Below are 24,852 nucleotides of genomic sequence, written 5' to 3'. Positions count from 1 at the left end.
GTAAGTAAACAACTTACTGGCTGCTGGAGTCGTTAAATTAAAATTACAAAGCCCTGTAAGAAATACATTTCCCTAATAAGTTCTGCAAAAATCCACATACTTCCCTTATACGAGCTGTTGGCGGTTTCTCTACGGCAGCAATCTTTCCTCATCGCTCTGCCCCATTTCTGCCTCCTTATTGGAGGCTTCTAGTTGAGGGGAAAAAAAAACTTGGGCTAGCACGCCATCTACTTGTGGTATAGTATAAAACTCAATTGTTAATTTGAATGCTTAATTATTTTAATTATTCAAATACCTGCTTTATTGGAACAATTGTCCCCTTGCTGGGCTGCAGGCTCAGTCCTCGCTTTGTTTGGAAAACTTTTTAATCTAATTATGTACACTTGGATAGTGGAGGATTGCACACCACTATGCTCCCTAATCTTCAGGCTGGGGCAACCTTCGAGTGAGTTAGGATCCTTGCATGCAGTCTCTACTATCCAAGTGTACATAAAGCTAGAATGAAAAGTTGTCTAAGTGAAGCGAGAACCAAATCCACAGCCTATCTAGCAGGTAAGAGGCTCAATAGTTACAAAAAAGCAGGTCATTTAACCCACTCCCGAAGAAATAACACCGATCAGCGTCGGGAAGGTGGCAGCCCCAGGATCGTCTAACGCCGAAAGGCGTCAAGTCCTGGGGCAAGATTTTGCAAAATATCGCGCGCGCATCCCCACTTGAATGACGGAGCAATCTCCCAGCGGCGATTGCCACTAGAAGACTGTTAGACAGCGAAACAGCAGTCTATATTGTACAGCACTGCAATATACGGTAGTGTTGCACTGGGGACAGCCGGGTCACTCGGCTCAGAGTGTGTAAGGCTATGGTCCTTAAGTGGTTAAAATAAAAAAAAAATCACTAAGATCAAAAAATTAATAATAATTGAATTCTATACTATGCTACCAGTAGGGTGTGTGTTTGCACAATTTCCTCTTCCTCTTCAGCTATAAAGTCTCCAGTTAGGAGGCAGGAACGACTCAGAGCAACAGAGCGAATATGGCAACCGCAGAGAGAATTCCAGCAGCTCGCACAGATAAGTATCAGGAGTTATGCAACATTTATTACAGCATTCATTAGGAAAATGTGTTAGCTTCAGGGCTTTGCAATTTTTATTTAATTGTATGGCTCCAGCGGCCAGTAATTTGTTTCAAAAGAGTGTTTGCAGCGCTAGTCTGTGGGGATTCCAACTGGGTCCTCTAAAATAGACAAGCGCCAAGAATTTAACATTGTTTAACCAGTAAGTTAACAAATAAGGCAGCTGTCCCCCAATACAGAATAAACAAAACTTGTAGCGCATGCTTATTTTACATACTCAAATATAAACAGGCAAGTCCCAAAATGACACTGCATTGGGTCAATGTACATATGTATGCACAATATGCCAGGGTGAAAAGGTTCAGCTACCTCTCCTCTTTTCCCATAGATTTTCAGCCACCTACCTGCTAGAAACCAGAACTAAACATAACTCACAATAAAGCTGACTGACAGTAGTGGGCAGAAGTTTATTCCTAAAAACCATCACAGTACATATTTCTTATAAACAAACGTTTTATAAATTGCGTATAAATGTCTGTTAACTGGATATGAAAAAAATGGGCCTAAATCTGGATTTTAAAAATCTGGTGGCACTACCATGACCGGGAATGGGAGGTGCATAGTTGAAGTTCCTTATCACAGCTCATGCCAAATTTAGCAGGCGTACATAAAAAAGGCGCCTGGAAAAAAGGGTGCAGGGGCTTACCAGTGATAGAATATTGTCAGAATTAGCTATACTTTACTATTGCATTCCAAAAGTAAAATATCGGCAATCTTTACTGATATTTTACTATGACTAAAACTACCCTACTCTCATGCAGAACCCTCCCTCTATTGATGCATCATCCCCTGGTGGCGCCTAAGCCTTACGTCTTTGGTGGTGCCTTAACAACCCTCCATATTGTGGTTTCTAAACTTTAACCTCTCCCAGTCAGAGAGCCACAATTTGCAGCAATAACAGTTAAGTTGGGTGCAGGGAGGAGCCTGCTATGCAAAGCCGCAATTTGAATAGTGCGATTATGTGGCACCCTATTTTATCAGGCGCCTCCTTACGCCCAACATTACTGTCATTGCCACAAAACGTGGCTTTTGATGCCTTGCCTGCCCACACACACCTGGTGGCACCTGAACCTTAATTGCTCCCGCTGCAGAGTCGCAATTTGTGGCAATGAGAGTAAATTTGGGTGCATGTAGCAGCTCACTATGCAAAGCTACAATCTGAATAGCGGCCAGACTCAGCATCCGCTATTTCCTCTAGTGCCTCCCTGCGCTCACATTCCCTACCATTGCCGCAAATTGCAGCTTTTTATAATGGGAGCCTATGGCAGTACCCTTATTCCAAAGCACCTTTGGCGCCTTTTTTACTTGTTCTTACCCAGCAGAGCTCTAAAGTCTACAATCAGTGCCATTCAGGAGGGTTGCATAGCATTGTTATCTTTACAGCAATCCAATACAGGATTGTTTTAAATAGCTAATGAATTCAATGGTAACCAGTACCACAAAGACTATAATGAAATAATAGCACTGGACAAATGTAATTGCTCCTTTTGAAATATATTACTAAAAGAACCTGGCTAAGTGGTCTACAGATAGATGCTCTAAACCAGTGTTTCTCAACATTTTTTTGGTATGTACCCCCTTTAAAATCCGTGTACTCACCAAGTACCCCCTGGCATAGTAACCATTATGACAAGTACCCCTTAACAAATATATATTGAATCGTAGTGCATGATAATGGTTCTAAACCACTTCCAAGTATTTACTATTGCTTTTAATTAGCTAAAATACTAATTTGGTGTTGTTTAAATAAGATTTATAATTTTCTAAAACTCTAAATTGGTTATTCTTGGTTAAGTTTATCAAGCCCGAGTACCCCCTGGAACCATCAGAAGTACCCCCTGGGGTACGCGTACCGCATGTTGAGAACCTAGGCTCTAAACCACAGTTCCCCATCCCTGTTCTCTGGGCCCACCAACAGTACAGGTTTTGCAGAAAACCACAGTCATGCACAGGTGAGGTAATTGGTTTCTCAGCAGAGCTGATGAACTACCTCTGTGGATTTCCACAAAACATGCACTGTTAGTGGGCCTTGAGGACAGGATGGGGAGCACTGCTCTAAACTATGCCAAAACCCACATTAATAAGTGGCTCTTGTAGGAGACAAAAAAAGATAAAGAGGGACCGGGAACCCGATCTGGTGTGATATCTTCAGATCACTGGAAAGTATGTATAGACAAAGCTAATATACTCATTAAAATTGGGTTGCTCAACAGGCAACCACTCGTTAAGCATTTGGGGAGATACCATCCCCACTCGGCCTGGTTTCTGGTGGAAGGGTTGGTCGCAGCTCCGGAAATAAGGTTCCACACTTGGAGGTCATCCAAACGTGCACTCCCCTGCACAGGGGTGATGGGTAACTCGTTTGGGGGTTGGAGGCACCGTAGTATCACAAACTGTAACATATGCTGAATAGCAATGACCAAGGGTAGAAAGGGTACCAGTATTCTACTTTAACCATTTTCGACTTTTAGACGTGACGTTCAGGTCCAAAAGGCTGCTGCTCTGCTGCTGCGCACGTCTGCACACTCCCATGCCCCCCCCCCCCCCCCCGGTAGCTTGAAGATCAATGAATGGGAACATTGTTCCCATTCATTGATCTAAGTCCCCGGTAGAAAAAACGATGGCTTCTTTTCAGAGGCCACGGTCTTTCTGAAAAAAAAAAAATCACGTCCTCCTTGTAGTTCCTGTAAGCGAGCGTGCTCGCTCACAGGATAGAAGAAAAAAATCACTGTGGCCATGTAAAAAAAAACAAAAAAAAACACAAATAGTTACCTAAGGGTCTGAACTTTAATATGCATGTAAAGAGGGTATACAACTAATCTTTTTTAAATTATAAGCTTGTGAAAGATGGAAAACTAAAAAATGCACCTTTATTTCTAAATAAAATATTGGCGCCATACATTGTGATAGGAACATAATTTAAATGTAAAGATGTCAGCGAACGTTTCGGGAACCCCTCACCCTGTACTACTTCCGGGTCGCTATACGGCTGCGCTGGGTCGGCGGTGCATGTCCTTGATCATGAGTGACGTCACACTCATGAGCAGAGAGTGTCCGGCAACAGGCGCTATCAAGGACACGCACCGCCGGCCCAGCGCAGCCGTACTACTCCGGGTCATAGCGACCCGGAAGTAGTATTTCCCCATAGAGATTCGCTAGCGAATGGTTCGCTAACATCTCTATTTAAATGGTGTAATAACCGGGACAAATGGGCAAATAAAATATGTGGGTTTTAATTATGGTAGCATGTATTATTTTAAAGCTTTACGGCTAAAAATTGAGAAATAATGATTTTTTTCCATTTTTCCTTAATATTCCTGTTAAAATGCAGTTAGAAAAAAATTCTTAGCAAAATGTACCACCCAAAGAAAGCCTAATTGGTGGCGGAAAAAACAAGATATAGATTAATTCATTGTGATAAGTAGTGATAAAGTTATTGACGAATGAATGGGAGTTGAAAACTGCTCGGATGCATAACGTGAAAAACGACTGAAGGCTGAAGTGGTTAAAGAAGTGATATTCGCACTCAAGGTTATGGAGAAAATGTCTCAAATTTTATTATGCACACTCGACAACGCGTTTCAAGGCCCATGCCGCAGTAGGTGTGCCTTGAAAGTACACAATGATTCTTAGGACTAACACGCTTAGAGTACATATGGGGGAAAAAAAAATACGTACGTGTGTGTGTGTGTGTGTGTGTATGTATACAGTGGGTTGCAAAAGTATTCGGCCCCCTTGAAGTTTTCCACATTTTGTCACATTACTGCCACACACAATACAATTTTATTGGAATTCCACGTGAAAGACCAATACAAAGTGGTGTACATATGAGAAGTGGATCGAAAATCATACATCATTCCAAACATTTTTTGCAAATAAATAACTGCAAAGTGGGGTGTGCGTAATTATTCGGCCCCCTGAGTCAATACTTTGTAGAACCACCTTTTGCTGCAATTACAGCTGCCAGTCTTTTAGGGTATGTCTCTACCAGCTTTGCACATCTAGAGACTGAAATCCTTGCCCATTCTTCTTTGCAAAACAGCTCCAGCTCAGTCAGATTAGATGGACAGCGCTTGTGAACAGCAGTTTTCAGATCTTGCCACAGATTCTCGTTTGGATTTAGATCTGGATTTTGACTGGGCCATTCTAACACATAGATAAGTTTTGTTTTAAACCATTCCATTGTTGCCCTGGCTTTATGTTTAGGGTCATTGTCCTGCTGGAAGGTGAACCTCTTTCCCAGTCTTAAGTCTTTTGCAGTCTCCAAGAGGTTTTCTTCCAAGATTGCCCTGTATTTGGCTCCATCCATCTTCCCATCAACTCTTACCAGCTTCCCTTGTCCCTGCTGAAGAGATGCACCCCCGAGCATGATGCTGCCACCACCATATTTGACAGTGGGGATGGTGTGTTCAGAGTGATGTGCAGTGTTCGTTTTCTGTCACACATAGCATTTTGGCCAAAAAGTTCCATTTTGGTCTCATCTGACCAGAGCACCTTCTTCCACATGGTTGCTGTGTCCCCCACATGGCTTGTAGCAAACTGCAAACGGGACTTCTTATGCTTTCTGTTAATGTCTTTCTTCTTGCCACTCTACCATAAAGGCCAACTTTGTACAGTGCATGACTAATAGTTGTCCTATGGACAGAGTCTCCCACCTGAGCTGTAGATCTCTGCAGCTCATCCAGAGTCACCATGGGCCTCTTGACTGCACTTCTGATCAGCGCTCTCCTTGTTCGGCCTGTGAGTTTAGGTGGATGGCCTTGTCTTGGTAGGTGTACAGTTGTGCCATACTCTTTCCATTTCTAATGATCGCTTGAACAGTGCTCCGTGGGATGTTCAAGGCTTTGGAAATCTTTTTGTAGCTTAAGCCTGCTTTAAATTTCTCAATAACTTGATCCCTGACCTGTCTTGTGTGTTCTTTGGACTTCACGGTGTTGTTGCTCCCAATATTCTCTTAGACAACCTCTGAGGCCCCCACAGAGCAGCTGTATTTGTACTGACATTAGATTACACACAGGTGCACTCTATTTAGTCATTAGCACTCATCAGGCAATGTCTATAGGCAACTGACTGCACTCAGATCAAAGGGGGGCGAATAATTATGCACACACCACTTTGAAGTTATTTATTTGTAAAAAATGTTTGGAATCATGATTTTCGTTCCACTACTCATGTGTACACCACTTTGTGTTGATCTTTCATGTGGAATTACAATAAAATTGATTCATGTTTGTGGCAGTAATATGACAAAATGTGGAAAACTTCAAGGGGGGCGAATACTTTTGCAACATATACACACACCGGTATGTGTATATATATATATTCCCCCAATATAAAACAATATAAAACAGTATACAAATATATTAAACTATATAAAAACCGAATTAAAAAATGTTTTTGTGTCCTTAAAGAGAAACTCCAACCTAGAATTGAACTTTATCCCAATCAGTAGCTGATACCTCCTTTTACATGAGAAATATAATGATTTTCACAAACAGACCATCAGGGGGCGCGGTGTGACTGATTTTGTGCTGAAACCCCTCCCATAAGAAGCTCTGAGTACCGCGGTACTCTGGGCAAACTGCCACAATGTAACAATGTTCACAGACAGGGAATAGCTGCTTACAGCTGTCTCTAACAGCTAAAACAGCTAGGAGCAGCTCCATAATCTGCCCACAGTAAAAATGTCACCATGTAATAAATGTCAGAATGCAAATCAGGGAGAGGAAAGATTTTACAATGAGCAAACACTGACTAAATCATTTATACATAATTATGGTAAAAAATGAAGCACTTTTTTTTACTACATTATTTTCACTGGAGTTCCTCTGGCCCTCTAAGTGTCTTTATGGAAGATGACCTTATATATCTACAAATGCCATCATTCACATGGATATGCAAATACAGAGAGGTTGTGGTGGGGAAACTAGAAGGTGGATAATACAGTCAGCAACTGTACTAAGGTAATACAAAGTGTATGGCAACAGTATAGAACAGTGATGGCTAACCTTGGCACTCCAGCTATGGTGGAACTACAAGTCCCATGAGGCATTTGCAATACTCTGACAGCTCAAAGCATGACTCTGGGAGGCAGAGGCATTACGGAATTTGTAGTTTTGTCACAGCTGGAGTGCCAAGGTTAGCCATCACTGGTATAGAACATGTATGTATTAAATGGATATTCAAATATAGAACATGGTGCATGATGAGGCGATTAAGAATCATATTCTGGAATACACAGAAATACCAGTATGTGTATACATATACATCTTTCATATGCACATATATACTTGTACACATGTACATATATACGTGCATGTACAGTATTAGGGAAAGAGGACCCTGACCTGATAATTCATAGTGGTGAGGGCTGGACTCTGTCACCACCATAAGGGTGGAGACCAGGCAGGATTAAAGAACTGTGGAGAGAGGCAGGTCTCCACAAGCGGCGCTATCTAAATTAACTGGACCTTTAGTTACATAATATCCTGTCCAGCATACCCTCTACAAAATGGCCACCTGTGATACGTTTGTGACATGACTGTCTTAATGTATGGAAAATCCTTTAATGCATGGGATTACTGTTCACGTATATATGTTAAATGTGTATTATATTCTGTCTGGTACAAGTTGTGATCACGCGCTGAAGCAGCAGCATGTGTTCTTTCTGAGCTTGCGCAGAATAGAAACCTGTTCTGATTGGCTGCTTATGCGCTGTAACGTTTGCGGAATCGTTTTCGTGGTCAGCGCACAAGATGCGCACTGACACAGCGAAAACCTTCCACAAGCGTATAATTGGGTGAACCCAGGCTAGGTGCAATGCACCAGCAGAGGGCAATTCCCACCGGCAGATGGCGCTGTGGAGTGCAGACGAGTACAATCGCTGCACGGCCACAGATGTCAGATGGGGATTGTACAGATCAAGACAATGCGGGGCTGAACAGCCCATAAAGAGAAAGAGCACAGGGACAGGACGAATGTGTGTTCACCAATCTAGTCGCGACCCTGCGACGGTGAACACACATCAGCAGAAACAAAAGTAGGAACGCGATCGCGAGAAAGGCGATCGCCAGAAGTGACACAAGACAGACTAGAACAGAACACAAGAGGAGCAAAGGCACAGCAAAATTATACAATGAGAATGATAAAGAAAATAACAAACGCTAACTAAACGCGAACACCGCACTCATTCGCAACAGTGCACGCGTTTATGCGCGGTCTCCGCGTGTTAAGCACAACAGAGACAAGCACGCCTAACTAACCACCGACAGACAAACATGAAACAAAGAACATGAACGCTTGCTTAACGGTTACCTCACCGAGCCTACAGCAAGCGCCCGTATCAGACAAGACAGACAACCGAGAAACAGGAACTAGGCAGAAAGGATCCATCGCTCTTCCGCCAGAGCAAGTGTGATCCAAGCAGTAGCAAGGATGAGGAAACGCTTGCACCACCACCGCACTAGCCAAAGGAGCAGGAATCACAGGTCTCGGAACACATGCAGGAAAAAGGCATTCCGCTACACCAAGGCTGGGTATAAAACTTTTCTTCAACTTTATTAGCACATCAGTAGAACATATAAAGGCTGACGCGTATCGGAGCTCTAAGAGGCTCCTTAATCGTAGCCAATTTACACAAACACATCACAGGTTTAAGTAGTCAAAAGCCCACCCACTAGGGGCGTGACCATTATTCTTAAAGAGACATACATAAATGTTGCATATAAAAGAGTAGCACATACCAGTACATAAAATGCAATGAGTTAAAAAACCAAAGATGACATGGTTAAGCATCAAGAATATATAAGCACAACATACGCTACATTCTCCAGTTTCGTGAAAGTTAGTATAGCATGGTGCAAATATCAGACCACATGGACATGAATGACATAAGGGAGGTTAAACTCTCACATCATATGTTAGACTAGTATCCATTTTTTAATTCAATCCTAAAGGCAAACGTGTGCCCAACCCCCATATCCAGAAGGTCTCCCGTTTTAGCAATAGCCTATGTAAATCGCCCCCTCTAGGTGGAAGGGTCACTCTTTCTATACCTTGGAAGGTGAAGCTTGTCATGACACCCTGATGTTCCCTTAAAAAATGCTTTGATACACTGGAAACCTGTGTGATATATGTTTCATTCCTAAGACACATCCCAGGTCCATTATAGTGTTCGGAGATACGCTGTTTTAAAGGACGGGTGGTGCACCCCACGTACTGTAAGCCACAAGCAGTACAGGTAATAAGATATCCCACTCCACCGGAATTTTTCCATCCTCACTCAAGAGGGCTGTTGTAACACCACTACTTAAAAAACCATCTCTAGACCCCACCGAACTTGCTAACTACCGCCCAGTGTCACTTCTTCCATTTGCATCTAAATTACTTGAACGCCACATCCATGCAGAACTAAGTCAGTATTTATCTGCAAATTCCTTGCTCGATCAGTTCCAATCTGGCTTCCGGCCAAACCACTCCACAGAAACAGCCCTCACCAAAGTAGCTAATGATCTCCTCACAGCTAAATCCAAAGGCTATTATTCCATACTCATCCTTCTAGATCTGTCATCAGCATTTGACACTGTCGACCACACTCTACTCCTACAGATCCTTTCATCTATAGGAATAAAGGACCTCTCTCTCTCCTGGATATCTTCCTACCTCTCTGGAAGGTCTTTCACTGTTTCTTATTCAGATCAGGCCTCCTCTTCACATCCTCTGTCTGTAGGGGTACCTCAAGGCTCTGTCCTCTGTCCCCTCCTCTTCTCCATCTACATGCACGGTCTTGGTAACTTAATCAGCTCATTTGGTTTCCAATACCACCTATATGCAGACGATACACAACTGTACCTCTCGTCCCCAGACCTTAACTCCATCCTCACCCGGGTTCCCGACTGCCTGTCCGCTATCTCCTCTTTCATGTCCTGTCGTTTCTTAAAACTTAATATGAATAAAACTGAACTAATAGTCTTTCCGTACTAATCAATTTTATGCATAAGCGGTGTCATTAATTACTTGGGACTTGTTACTCCCTCAGGTATGGAGATGGGGCCAACCGGAGCTATGAACATACACTAAACAATTGAAATTGGTCACACAGCCTCATAAAGTATACCAAGTACGTTTATTATATCAAAATTGTTAAAAGACACCAAACCTCAAGCAAGATAGCCATAGGTCAGTATATTCCCCAAACAATCCCCATAAAAACAATTATTGCGGATAACATATATGACGCTGACTGCGTAGCAAACAATGACAATTCAATGTTTTAAGCATAAACAAGACTGTATCTGGCCAGAAATATCAATCCTGCTGCACTTAACCACGTCCGCGCAATCATTCACCACACATACACGTGCCTTGATATGGAATATTGGGGGCCCCCTTAAGATTGACTTGGATCCCACTTAAATGGTTCAGTTCATCAGAATGTCACCAGAACTTGAACACCACTTGGTCAAAGCAAGAAGGGGTAGATCTCACCCATGTCAGATGTAAGTATCGCATCTAGGAAACTTCCGTTGGTCCGTGTGGCAGAGTCCTAGCAATTGGCCTGGGAGCATAACATTGCTGGCTCCGCCATGCCGCAACTCTCTTGCACGGAAGACGCCAACCCGGAGTTCCGTGCCCCACGTGTGTGGATGATGCTGCACTGCACGCAGCCGCGTCAGCTCCGCCCACCGACGCGTTTCACGTCCCAATTGGACGTTTCATCAGGGTGTGGTTTCACTAGCAAACATCGCCACCTATGTAGTGGTTCAGGCTCCGCCCACCGCATCTCCGTTGCCATGCTTACCATTCATTTTACGTGCATAGTATGTATGCGGTGCGGCCTGTATGTGGAACACTCTGTAAGTCAGCCTTTTGTTATGTTGTTACATCACAGGCAAACCGTGTATATGCTTGATCTTATGGTCCATACATATACCATTCTCAAGAGCATTTCACTTGCAACAATTAGATTTTGTGGAAGTACCACATCAGCACATTAGATGTCCATAGCACAAAAGGGTCACAGAGAGGGGAAGTCCATGCATGTAAGCCATAACACAGTTCATCATCCAAGGATGTTATACTTCACCGGATCGATCATTTCACGCTGTACATTTATATAGCAATTCCCATCAGATTGATTATTGTTGGGGAACATATTGTCCTTAAAGGCACAGTTATCATTCATTGCGGATCCATTCATACACATACTTTACCCATTTTTCATTGAAGTTACTCAAAGCATATACATACTGATCACGGGAACACCCCGCAATGAGCACTCATTTAATTCCAAATAACATCATTGGGTCAATATGTCAATATCTATTAGCTCGGAGGAAGGGGGACAGATCTAATTCAGCATTTAACCCCCCAGGCACTACCGTGCCTAGTTTGAAAATCCACATCGCCTCCTTGCAATAGAGTATCTCATCAAAATCACCACGTCTATTTGATATTTTTAAATTGTAAATCCCCTTAACTGTGGTTCCCCTCAAATCGTTCCGATGAAATTCTCTATAGTGGTCATAAATGACCCCTGTCGATTTCCCTTTAGTTCTCTTTCCAAAATGCTCAAGGATCCTCTCTTTTAATGCCCTTTTAGTCTTGCCAATATATTTTAGTCCACACGGACACTGTATCATGTACACTACCTTTTTAGTGTCACAATTTATGAATGATCTAATGGCAAACTCTTTGTTGCCACTGCTATCAAAAAATACATTGGCATGATCAACATACGGGCATAACTTACACTTGGAACATTTGAACATCCCTGTAGGTCTCCTACTGTCAAGCCAAGTCGAGGGGTTCCTTTGCAGTTCACTGTGTACCAATCGGTCTTTTAAATTGGGCGCTCTTCTAGCAGTTAGAAGTGGTCTTGGACCCACTATTTTTTCAATTTCTTTATCAGAGGTAAGTATTGGCCAGAATCTGCTCAACAACTCACGTAAATTGTTCCAGTGGGCCCCAAAGCCGGTCACGAGGCGCATATGCCCACCTCCCTCCGCTCTATGCGGCATCCCCTTGGGGGCCAGAAAATTTTTCCGGTCCAGATCCCACGCCCGCCGCAAAGCATTCCGTAATACCGAATGCGGATATCCACGCTCGCGAAATCGCTGATACATGCTGCGTGCTTCATTTCTGAAGTCTTCATCCCTACAACAATTCCTCCTTAAACAGAGGAACTGCCCATATGGGATTCCCTTCTTTAAAGAGGGCGGGTGGTGACTGGTTGCATGTAATACCGTATTGCCAGCCGTTGGCTTACGATATGATGTTGTTACAATCGCCTGACCCTCCACCTTCAACAAGAGGTTCATAACGTAAGATCAAGAAAATCAATTTTAGTGGAATCATGACACATAGTGAAAATCAGGTTAAAGGTGTTGTCATTGCAACACCTTTAACCTGATTTTCACTATGTGTCATGATTCCACTAAAATTGATTTTCTTGATTTTACGTTATGTGGGTCCCGGACACTGGGTAGGGTTGTCAATAGGATTTTCAGGAAAGCATGTGCAGGCAATTCACTTTTGCTCGCCTCCAGTTGCCACCCTGGCCACACTCTCAGAGCTGTTCCTTATGGAGAGATAGTAAGGGTGGCTCGTAATTGTTCTGACCCTAATCTGCTTGGGCATGAGCTGGATCTGGTTGGAGAAAGGCTCCAGGAGCGGGGATACGATAGCCAGCTGATTAATAAGGCAAGGCAGCAAGTGCTACAGAGGAGCCGTCGGGACTTGCTGGGCGCGGGTGCTGGATGCAGGACTAGGCAAAAAAGAAATGTTACCTTTACGACTCCATACAGTCTGGAGTACAATAAGGTTGTTAGCATTATCAGAAAATATTTGCCTGTCCTCCATTCGGACTCTAAACTCCGCACAGTCCTGAACGAAGGATGCGCCTTTTCAGCACGTCGCGCCCCTACTTTGGGTACTCGACTCTCCCCGAGCTTCTTCTCTGCCTAGTCCAGACCCAGACCCACCTGGTTGTCCTGTAAGGGCTCATTTAAGTGTGGTTATAGCACCTGCAGGTACTGTTGTGTCCACAATCAGACGCGGGAGATCTTTTCTATCTCCAAAAATGAAAGGTTTGATATGAAACAATATATTAACTGTAATACCAGCAACATTGTTTTTCTTATTACCTGTACTGCTTGTGGCTTACAGTACGTGGGGTGCACCACCCGCCCTTTGAGACAGCGTATCTCCGAACACTATAATGGACCTGGGAGGTGTCTTAGGAATGAAACATATATCACACAGGTTTCCAGTGTATCAAAGCATTTTTAAGGGAACATCAGGGTGTCATGACAAGCTTCACCTTCCAGTGTTCTCCCCAGGCTCTTTTAGCCGGGTGCTCCACCCGGCTAGATTTGGTGACCACCCGGCTGTCATTGGCTCACCTCCTCACCACCTCCTATGCTGTAAGCAGAGTTGCCCTGCATTTTCATCTCTCCCCACCCGGCTGCTTTTTCATGACACCCGGCTACTATTTCATGCCACCCGGCTGGAAAATAATCCTGGGGAGAACACTGACCTTCCAAGGTATAGAAAGAGTGACCCTTCCACCTAGAGGGGGCGATTTACATGGGCTATTGCTAAAACGGGAGGCCTTCTGGATATGGAGGTTGGGCACACGTTTGCCTTTAGGATTGAATTCAAAAATGGATATTAGTCTAACATATGATGTGAGAGTATAACCTCCCTTATGTCATTCATGTCCATGTGGTCTGATATTTGCACCATGCTATACTAACTTTCACGAAACTGGAGAATGTATTGTATGTTGTGCTTATATATTCTTGATGCTTAAGCATGTCATCTTTGGTTTTTTAACTCATTGCATTTTATGTACTGGTATGTGCTACTCTTTTATATGCAACATTTATGTATGTCTCTTTAAGAATAATGGCCACGCCCCTAGTGGGTGGGCTTTTGACTACTTAAACCTGTGATGTGGTTGTGTAAATTGGCTACGATTTAGGAGCCTCTTAGAGCTCCGATACGCGTCAGCCTTTATATGTTCTACTGATGTGCTAATAAAGTTGAAGAAAAGTTTTATACCCAGCCTTGGTGTAGCGGAATGCCTTTTTCCTGCATGTGATCCAAGCAGGAACACAGATCAGAAAGATCCACAGCCGCTAACGCTAGCGGCTAGTGCGATCTAAACAAGACAGATCAGATGAGGTAGCCGGAAGCAACCGCAGCTCCAGCTTACACTCCAGAAACTAGATCAGAAGGATCCATAGCCACTAACGCTAGAGGCTATTGCGATCTAGGCAAGACAGATTAGACGAGGTACCCAGAAGCGACCGCAGCTCCAGCTTACACTCCAGAAACTAGATCAGCAGGATCCACAGCCACTACCGCTAGAGGCTATTGCGATCCAGACAAGACAGATCAGAAGGGGCTACCAGTAACTACCGCAGCGCCGGTTAGCACCCTAGACAAACAGAACGATTTCCTGTCGAACACCGCTGGGACAGGACAATCGCAACAGACAAACAAGCAGATATGCAATCCTAACTGCACTAGGGAATCTGCCCAGTGCAGTCCCAAGAACCACTCCAAGACAACTCCAACAAGAAGCAGCTTGGCTGACACTCTAGGAGTGTTTACTACAAACCCTGAAAGAATGACCAGCAAAGGACTCTGGGAAACATAGCTCTTTATACTGCCAGTCATCAAAGGTGGCAGGTAGGGGATTTGCATAACGAATGTATGCAAATTCCTTGGCAGCAGAACAGACCAGAAACCTGAAATGGAAAGACAGGTCTCTCTTCCAGAGACCTGCAGCCCACAGACTAGAGGAATGGTCAAACAGCTGTCTGCAGTGCAGCCAGCTGAGCGGATCATCACATGCGCTTGGGCGGTTATGACTATTTGGTCTGTTAAAGGCAGGGGAAAACACTGACTTCGTGATCTTTCCAGATGATCAGCAGACGTGCTGTTCGTGTATGTTCCAGGTGTTTCCCCTTCGAGGTCGCCGAGGTCCCCCGCTTCTCCCTGGGTGATGCTACAACAGCTGGTAACGTGTTGATGCATGCTTCTAATTACTCAAAGTAACTATTGTTCTGCAGGCTTAGATTATTTTAACAGGATTGTAGGACTAATTAAACTATTCCTTTGAGTTGAATATACATGATTTGCAGCAATTTTGTTTATTCCCATATTTGAATGGTGAGCCAAGTTAGAGGGTTTAAAAACCCTATTAGCTTGGGCAAAACATTAATTGGCGTAATCTTGGCAAGATCCTTCCTTTTGATTTGTTTAATTGTATGCTCAGATTTGGTTGATATATTGCCCAGTGGCTCCCCTGTGCACTGGGAGTCATTGTACAGGGTATGGCAAATTGAGGGTTCAAATCCCGCCCATTTGGCAGAAAGACAAAAATTCAACATGTTTAAATGGATGAATAAAACAAAAAAATAAGAGTGTAGTGGAGATTCCCGGTTGGTCTGGACTTCCCTACAGCATTCTAGTTCAAGAATTAGTGAATCAGCCTGCAGAGTCATGAGAGAGTAAGTTGGGAGATGCTGAACCTCTAGATGTCGTGCATACTCTAGAGGGTGTGTGTCCCTGTTAAGTCAGGTGGTGCAACTGCCTTAGGGCAAAGCCCCTTAATGTTGTTAATGTAGTTAAGGGGGTCCCCGTTAAAGCAGGTAATGTCGCTCTCGGGCGAGGTAGTGGGATGTTGCTGACAGCTTACAGAAAGGTTTGATAAAGATTGTGTGAGTTAAAAGAATCATAAATCCTCAATGTTGTTAAATCACTTGAGGGTATAAGCTTAAAGTGTAAAAATATATTGTCCAAGCAGGAGTTATTAAAAATCCTGGCAAATAGGATTCATATGTCTGGAATGCTGCAAATGATGATTGGATCATTAGTCCTGCGGACCTCATATTCCAATCCTAAAATAAACTCTTTAATTGTAATAATGAGAATAAAGAAGATCATTGGAGTTATCAAAATTGAAGGGAAAAAAAATTAAATGTAAAATTTAAGAAATGTGCTGGAGGAAGTAGTTGGGAAAGAGGCACAGAAATAGGACAGCGTGCATTTAACTGGGCTGGATACAAGTATATCAGGTTTAGTGAAGTATTTTTTTTTTGGGGGGGGGGGGGGGGGGGGGGATTTTAGCGCACATGTATTTTGTTGGATTTTAAAAGACTAGGAATAGCTGGGAGCTTTCTTCAGGTTGTTACTGCGGTTTTGTCCCTTTTAAGGAAAATCACATACTCTTGATGATCAGGGAAAAACAGGGATGGGAAACAAGGGACAGAGCATAACCTGCCATTGAAACTCCGCTCTTTCTACAAAGTTTTTAATACAGTCTCTGTCTATGTTGCATAGATATAGAAGTATATTCTCCACAGAAACTTGAAGTGCCGTGTTTAAACATGTAAAGCAAATTCCTAAAAGTGACAGTACCCGACTGCACTGGCAGAGTTGAAACCAGGGCTGTGGAGTCGGTACAAATATCTTCCGACTCCAACTCCGACTCCAACTCCGACTCCGGGTACCCAAAATTGCTCAGACTTCGACTCCTCGACTCCGACTCCTTAGTCTAATACTTAACAGGGCTGTGGATTTTGTACAAAAATCATGCGACTCCGACTCCCGACTCCACAGCCCTGGTTGAAACGGTAATATAATCTGGACAAGACAGCTGGGTTAACTTATTGTCTTTAGGGATGCATTACATGGTGAATCTGTTATAGTGAGTTTTGAATAATTGTGTATTCATATGTCTGGTTTTGTTTAATTGAAAGCATAGAGGAAAGTTTGAAGAAAAAACATTTGTGCACGAGGGCTCCTAAGGAATGTGTGCGAGCCAGTGAGTTAATGTTTGAGATGTTGCTCTCCTTAGTAGGGGGTGCTTGGCACACATCTTTTTAATAGGGGTACATGCTTTAATAATGTTAGAAAACATTGACCTTTAACTCTTACTTCATAGGATATACATCTTATTTGTTGAAATATAGTAGGAAAATAGATGAGAGATTGTAACGCAACTGGCTTGTGTGTGACGGTGTGTGTATGTCTGCACTGTGAGTGTACTGTCCATTTAAGTTTGTAACTGAAGTCAGTGTTGAAATAAAAAGATGAAAAGAATTTTACTTCAGCTGTGTAGTGAATGTCTTGTCTATATCAAATGGGCTTGGAAATGTATCAGACTATTTAATCACCCTGGCGTTCAATTTCCCAAGGATTTCTGTGCAAAAAGTGTTTCAATTAATTTCCAATAATTTTAAATATTTTTTTTTGCAATCAATCAATTTTTTTTTATTTTTTTTTTTTATATTGAACTCAATACAGGTTATTGTACTGAATTCAATAAAAAAATGTTTTTTTGCAAGATGTTGATAAATGCTGTCTGACCCTGGTGTCATCAACGCCGATCAACAGGGGACATGTGATTGCCGAGGGAGAAGCAAAATCCGCCAAGGGACATGGAAGAAGAGACTGGGGAAGCTATCAGAGGTACGCGACGAGGGATCACCACGCCAATGGTGAGTATAAGACCCAGATGTATAGGTAACCAGATGTGCAGCCATGTATAGTTAGCCAGATGTATAGCCAGATATATAGTGAGCCAGGTGTTTAGCCAGGCATATAGTGAGCCAGGTGTTTAGCCAGGTATATAGTGAGCCAGGTGTTTAGCCAGATTTATCGGTAGCCAGATGTCCCCTCCCCCCCTCCTAGCACGCTGTGGGTAGCGATCTGTGCTACCCACAGTGTGCAGAACAAGCATCCAGCCACCCTAGGGAATCCCTGGGCAGCCAGCGGGGCAGAGAATGTGCAGGGGTTCCCCCTTGTATGTGGAGGCTGTGCTGGCGGATATCCCCCTCTGTGCGGGCGGGGAGAACCCCTTTCTATGGTGGCTGTGCGGGCAGGGGATCCCCCTCTGTGCAGGCGGGGGGAACCCCTTTCTATGGTGGCTGTGCAGGCAGGGGTTCCCCCTCTGTGCGGGCGGGGAACCCCTTTCTATGGTGGCTGTGCGGGCAGAGGATCCCCCTCTGTACGGGCGGAGGGATCCCCCTTCTATGGCGGCTGTGTGGGTGGCCTATCTCCCTCGTCCCCCCTCCCTCCCAATCTCCCTCCCCCCTCCCTGTCTCAGCCCATTGAGTAAATAGATGTACTCACCCGAGGGCTTTCTCCAGTGGTAGCTGCGGCGCACCCTCCTCCATCTCCGAAGTCTCGTTCTCTGTACAGTTACATTATGAGACTTGGCACCAACTTCCGAGATGGAAGAGAGTGTGCGTCGCAGCAGTCGCTGGAGAAAGCCCTCGGGTGAGTACATCTATTTACTCAACAGGGTTGAAACAGGGAGGGGGGACGAGGGGGATAGGCCACCCACACAGCCGCCATAGAAGGGGGACCCCCCCCCCCCCCCGCCTGCACAGAGGGGAATCCCCTGCCCGCACAGCCACCAGAGAAAGGTGTTCCCCCCGCCTGCACAGAGGGGGATCCCCGCCCGCACAGCCACCATAGAAAGGGGTTCCCCCGCTCGCACAGAGGGGAATCCCCACATGGTCACTCCTTTTTCAGGGTATCTGTCTAATGTTTCTAGAATTACTTGGCATAATGAAACATTTTTGTTACAGGGAGATAGGGAAACCTCAGTTGCTAAATTTTGGTCCCCAATTATGCCTGATATGCCTAATTGGGATTTTAACTTAACACGGTTACATAAATTAATGAATGCTTCTGAAGACATTCAGGAACATATTTTTTTATTAACCCTTTCCACTCATATGTCCCGCATAGCGGGACATGGCAAATTTTCCATTGCACTCGTATGCTATGCGGGACATAATTTCAGTGGCGGTTTGCAGGCACATCTGCGGGGGTCAAAGTCCGATCTCTCTCCCCTTGTATAGTGGGCATGTAAGAGTACATGCCCACACAGGTGGTACCCCCCTGCCTCAAACCGGAAGTGCGCGATCAACGCTACCAGGAAGTGACCAATGCATTGAATTTTTTGTTGCATTTTCCTTGCAGATTCCTTGCTTATTCCTTACTGATTCATTGCCGATTACTTCTTGCAGATTCCTTTCTGCATATTCCATGCAGATTCCATTGTAGATTTCTTGCAGATTGCTTGCAAAGTTGCATAGAGGAGCAATGGCATCCTATGCAATAACGTGGAGGAGCTTCAAAATAGTAGCCAGCATTTCATTGTTCTAATTCCCAATCGAAATACCAAAGATTGCATCGTGTGTAGTGACAGGAAGACACCAGGTGGCAGGCATAAAACCACCTATTATTGCGAAACTTGCTCACGCAAGCCAAGATTACACCCAGGAAATTGCTGTAAAATTTACCATACCTTAGCTTTCTTTTCTGCTACTAGCCAATAGAAGATGCCAAACTGTCCAAACAAGGTATTAAATTAAACGTTATAATGTGTTCTTTAAAGTAAGATATACCACGTTACTATGTTATGTTCCACGTTAAAATGGGAGAGAGAGTAAGAGGGAGAGTGCATATCTGTAAAAAAAAAAAACTCCGAGCAGAAATGACTCCCTTTAGGAAAAAGGCGGAAAGTGGAAAGGCTTAAAGGAATTCTATCAAACTTTCACTATTTCTGTAAGCATTATAAATCATTTTGCCAACAACAGTAAGAATGATCAAAGCATATATTTTTGCTGTGCAGCTTCTTCTGTCTTTCTTTAACTTACTGCCTGTGTCCCCTGAGAAAACTGACGGCGACGGGGTTTTGGGGCAGTTCATTATTCAATAGGGGGATCCTCTTGCTGCATACAGCCACGCTTTATTGTATTGTAGCAGTAGGGTATTGTACCGTGTTAGCCATCAGTAAAAGCAAGAAGTTTTAAATCAGGATTTTGAATAGGCCTCAACAAAACGGAACATCACCCTGCTGACAAAAAATATGTGGGACCTGCAGACACATTTACTCCACTGACAGGGTAACGATACCAGGTTCACAGCAGGAGTACAGAATACAAGGTAAATTTTCTTGTGGGTCCACCAATCTGGTATATCTGATCATGTGTGCTAAATGCCCCAATGTTATGTACGTGGGAGAAACTGGACAAACTCTGCGCAAACGTATGAATGGACACAGGCACACTGTTAATGATACCAAATCTTGACTCCCAGTTGCTACACACTTTCGGTCCAACGGACACAGCATGGATGATCTTCGTGTCACTGCCCTGAAGGGCGGCTTCAAAACGTCAAATGACCGATTAATAGCAGAAACAAAATTTATAAATTGTTTCAAAGCTGTGCAGAAGGGTCTGAATAAGGACAACAACTTTCTATATTGGTATGAGATTGATGATATATGAACTGTCTCAGCCACCCTAGCTGAACTTGTGAACTAAGAATTTACGATACCTCTGGGTCAATCCTAATACCAGGTCTGTGAGCAATAAAGTAAACAAGGATCCTTATCTTACCCCATTTAGATGGTCTGTTTGTATTAAGGCATCTTAATGATGTATTTATGCTTGAAAAAAATATCTGTTTTTCCTTTTGATGTTGCATGTATATAAGCTGTCTGTACCACCAGCTTGCAAACTAACAGGATATAAACCTGACGAAGGCTGCAAGGCCGAAAGCTTGTTTATTCTTATTCATTTGTAGTTAGCCAATAAATGGTATCATCCTGATTTAAAACTTCTTGCTTATTCTATTGTGATGCTCCTCACACAGCAGAGTGACTTATGCAGCACATGATCGTCTCAGCCCTCTCTCGCAGCTAGACTGAAGTAGACTTCTCTGTTCTGAGCTCCGTAATTAGTTGTATCTACACAAAGGTAAACACATGAGCTGGAGGAAGGCGCGTCATTGCTCTGAAGAGAGCCGTAGAGAAAGATTTATTATTATAATAAATCTTCCTCTACGCCTCCTCTTCAGAGCAATGACTCGCCTTCCTCCAGCTCATGTGTTTACCTTTGTGTAGATACAACTAATTACGGAGCTCAGAACAGAGAAGTCTACTTCAGTCTAGCAGCGAGAGAGGGCTGAGACGATCATGTGCTGCATAAGTCGCTCTGCTGTGTGAGGAGCATCACAATAAAATAAAGCATGGCTGTATGCATGCAGCAAGAGGATCACCCTATTGAATAATGAACTGCCCCAATTCCCCGTCGCTGTCAGTTTTCTCAGGGGACACATGCAGTAAGTTAAAGAAAGACAGAAGAAGCTGCACAGCAAAAATATATGCTTTGATCATTCTTACTGTTGTTGGCAAAATGATTTATAATGCTTACAGAAATAGTGAAAGTTTGATAGAATTCCTTTAAATAAAACTCTTGTACAGCATATTCTATCTACAACTATTGTTGCTGATAAAATTGTAAAAGCTGGATCTTCTATTGCAGATGCCACATCACATCATTGGTGGGATATATTTATGGGATATTCTCCTAGTGCTACTTCTGTGTTGAACTTTCTTATTCATCCAGTACTATTATTTATTTATTGTATTTATAAAGCGCCAACATATTACGCAGCGCTAGACATTAATTTAGGTTACAGACAATATTTAGGGGTGACATACAGCAATATGACAGTACAGGAATACAAGAAAACCAGATCACACAGCACAGTATGAGTACAAGGTAATGCTTAGTCAATCACTGGAGGGGAGCATGGAGATTAGGCAAGTTAGGTTCACTCAGATGAATAGCATGGGTGTACAGTAATGGAGGTGCATGATCAGGTAGGACACAAAAGGAGGAGGACCCTGCCCAAAGGCTTACAATCAAGAGGGAGAGTTAGGGACACGAAAGGTAGGGGACCAGAGTTCAGCTGTGGGTTTAGAGCTATTGTGAGGGGTGATAGGCCAGAGTGAAAAGGTGAGTTTTGAGGGCCTTCTTGAAGGTGTTGAAAGAGGGGGCTGCCCTAATGGGTGGAGGTAGGGAGTTCCATAGTGTTGGAGTGGCTCTTGAGAAGTCCTGGAGGCGTGCATGGGACTGGGTGATGCGGGGGACGGTCAGGCGAAGTTCATTGGAAGAGCGGAGTGAGCGGCTAGGTGTGTATCTCTGAGTAAGATCAGAAATGTAGGTTGGGCAGGTTTTGTGGACAGATTTTTAGGTCAGACACAATATCTTGAATCTGATTCTGGACTGGATAGGAAGCCAGTGGAGGGATTCACGGAGGGGAGCCGCCCTGGTGGAGTGATGGGAGGAGTGGATAATTCTGGCTGCCGCATTCATGATGGACTGCAGTGGGGCTATTCGGGTCATAGGGAGACCAGACAGAAGGGCATTGCAGTAGTCGAGGCGGGAAATTATAAGGGCATGGATGAGGAGTTTGGTGGTGGCAGAGGTCAGGAAAGAGCGATGTTACAAAGGTGGAAGTTGCAAGACTTTGTGAGGTTTTGGATGTGGGGAGTGAAGGAGAGTGCGGAGTCCAGGGTGTCACCCAGACAGTGGGCTGGTGTATTGTGGTGTTCCTCCTTGCATTGTGGAACTGTTATGTGGCTTATCGGCTTTGTCGTCGGGCTAAGGTTAGGTTTGCAACATATGGTTCGTGAACACTAATTAAGGGCCGAATGTGATAAGTTTGTGACATGACTGTCTTAATGTATGGAAAATCCTTTAACGGATGGGATTACTGTTCACGTATATGTGTTAAATGTGTATTATATTCTGTCTGGTACTGGATGGGTTAATATAGTTCATCACAGCAACTGGAGAAGTTGCTGTAATTTCTGCCCTTGTGCAGAACAAGAACAATTAATTGCTGTGCAATACGTTACATTACTTACATTTGCTTACATTCCTTGTCCACAAAGCAACATGTTCTTCTTGCCCTTGGGTAGAAGAAAAACATGTTCTGTTCACGCGCTGGATTGGCAACATATGGTCTTTCTGCGCTTGCGCGCAGTAAGAGCATGATCTGATCACGCGCTAAAGTAGCAACATGTGGTCTTTCTGCACTTGCGGAGTGAGATGATGTTGCGATCATGCGCTGAAGCTGCAGCATGTGTTCTTTCTGCGCTTGCGCAGAATAGAAACATGTTCTGATTAGCTGCTTATGCGCTTGCGGGGTAATGGCTATTCTGTCCGTTAAAGGCAGGGGAAAACACTGAATTCGGGATCTTTCTAGATGATCAGCAGACGTGCTATTCTTCCAGGTGCGATTCTTCCTATGTTCCAGGTGTTTCCCCTTCGAGGTCGCTGAGGTCCCCCGATTCTCCCTGGGTGATGCTACAACAGCTGGTAACGAGTTGATGCATGCTTCTAATTACTCAAACTAACTATGATTCTGCAGGCTTAGATAATATTGTAACAGGATTGTAGTACTAATTAAACTATTCCTTTGAGTTGAATTCACATGTTTTGCAGCAATTTTGTTTTTTCCCATCTTTGAATAGTGAGCGAAGTTGAAGTTAGAGGGTTTAAAAACCCTATTTGCTTAGGCAAACCACCACCCTCTTGAGACTCCTTTCACATGGCCACCAAAGAGCAACCGATGCTCTAGCGACCTCCTCAGAGTCTGGCCCACCCCAAAATGGCCACCACTTACGAACTACTGGTAGGAGTTGCCACGAAATCTAGAGGCAGGGGGCGTTGCTGCTGGGCACGCGTGGTGATGTCACACGTGCGTCTTACGCAGGATCCCCAGCGTGGGCTTCTAACTTCAGTGCACTTCGGTCATGGAGACCGCATCCACAGAGCCCACAGAGCCCAGGACTACTCACTCTGTCTCCAGGTAAGCGGCTCTCCTACCAGCCACTCCTGTCCCTGCCTGGTCTCCACATCCTGCAGTTCTTTAATCACTACTACGAATCATCAGGTCAGAGTCCTCTTTCCCTAATACTGTACATGTACATGCACACACACACACATTATATATATACTAGCTGATTGCCCGGCTTTGTATTTGGCTGGTGTTGGCTCCACCCACTTTTTCTAACCCTAACACAATTACTCAATGACCAAGTTTGTGAGCTTTGCGGTCTTTGGTATCAATAATTTGCATTGAAATGAAAAAAATCTGATTGGCTGTTTGTGGCTCCACACCCTTTTCTGAATTAGAACCCCAGTCACCCAATGACCAACTGTACCAGGTTTGAGGCCTGTGCCATTAACAGTTCAAGAATGGTAGCAATTAAATATTCCCCTTGAAAAGCAATAGGTGAAGTTTGATTCACTTTCGTAGGCTCCACCCACTTTTCTGAATATGAATCCCAGTCACCCAGTGGCCAACTGTGCAAAGTTTAAAAACCCTGCCATTAACAGTGTAAGAATGGCCGCAGTTTACATTTTCCCAGTGAAATTTGTATTTGCCTCCACCCACTGATTACCCGGCGTTGCCCGGGTATGTATTTGACTGGTGTTGGCTCCGCCCACTTTCTAACCCTAACGCACAAACACTCAATGACCAAGTTTGTGAGCTTTGGGGTCCATGGCAGTGACCATCTGGGCAAAGTTTGGGAACCCTGCCCTAAACAGTGTAAGAAGGGCTGCAGTTTACACTTTCCCAGTGAAATTTGTTTTTGGCTCCGCCCACTTTTTGTAACCTGGACACAAAGTCACTACTTAAAGAGACACTGAAGTGAAAAAAAATTGATGATTTGTATGTGTAGTACAGCTAAGAAATAAAACATTAAGATCAGATACATCAGTCTAATTGTTTCCAGTACAGGAAGAGTTAAGAAACTCCAGTTGTTATTTCTATGCAAGAAAGCCATTAAGCTCTACGACTTTGAAAGTCGTGGAGAGGGCTGTTATCTAACTT

At 43.8% G+C, this 24,852-nt stretch overlaps 1 protein-coding gene across 2 annotated transcripts in view; it reads right to left on the bottom strand.

The window, feature by feature from the left end:
* TCF20 (transcription factor 20) overlaps window positions 1-24,852 on the bottom strand; it is a 438,087-nt gene that overhangs the window by 263,181 nt on the left and 150,054 nt on the right. The window lies entirely within an intron of this gene.

The sequence above is a fragment of the Hyperolius riggenbachi genome, chromosome 6, assembly GCF_040937935.1.
Source record: "Hyperolius riggenbachi isolate aHypRig1 chromosome 6, aHypRig1.pri, whole genome shotgun sequence".
Classification (NCBI taxonomy): Eukaryota; Metazoa; Chordata; class Amphibia; order Anura; family Hyperoliidae; genus Hyperolius; species Hyperolius riggenbachi.
Note: the sequence above shows the minus strand (reverse complement) of the source record. Positions and strands in the feature narration are given on the sequence as shown.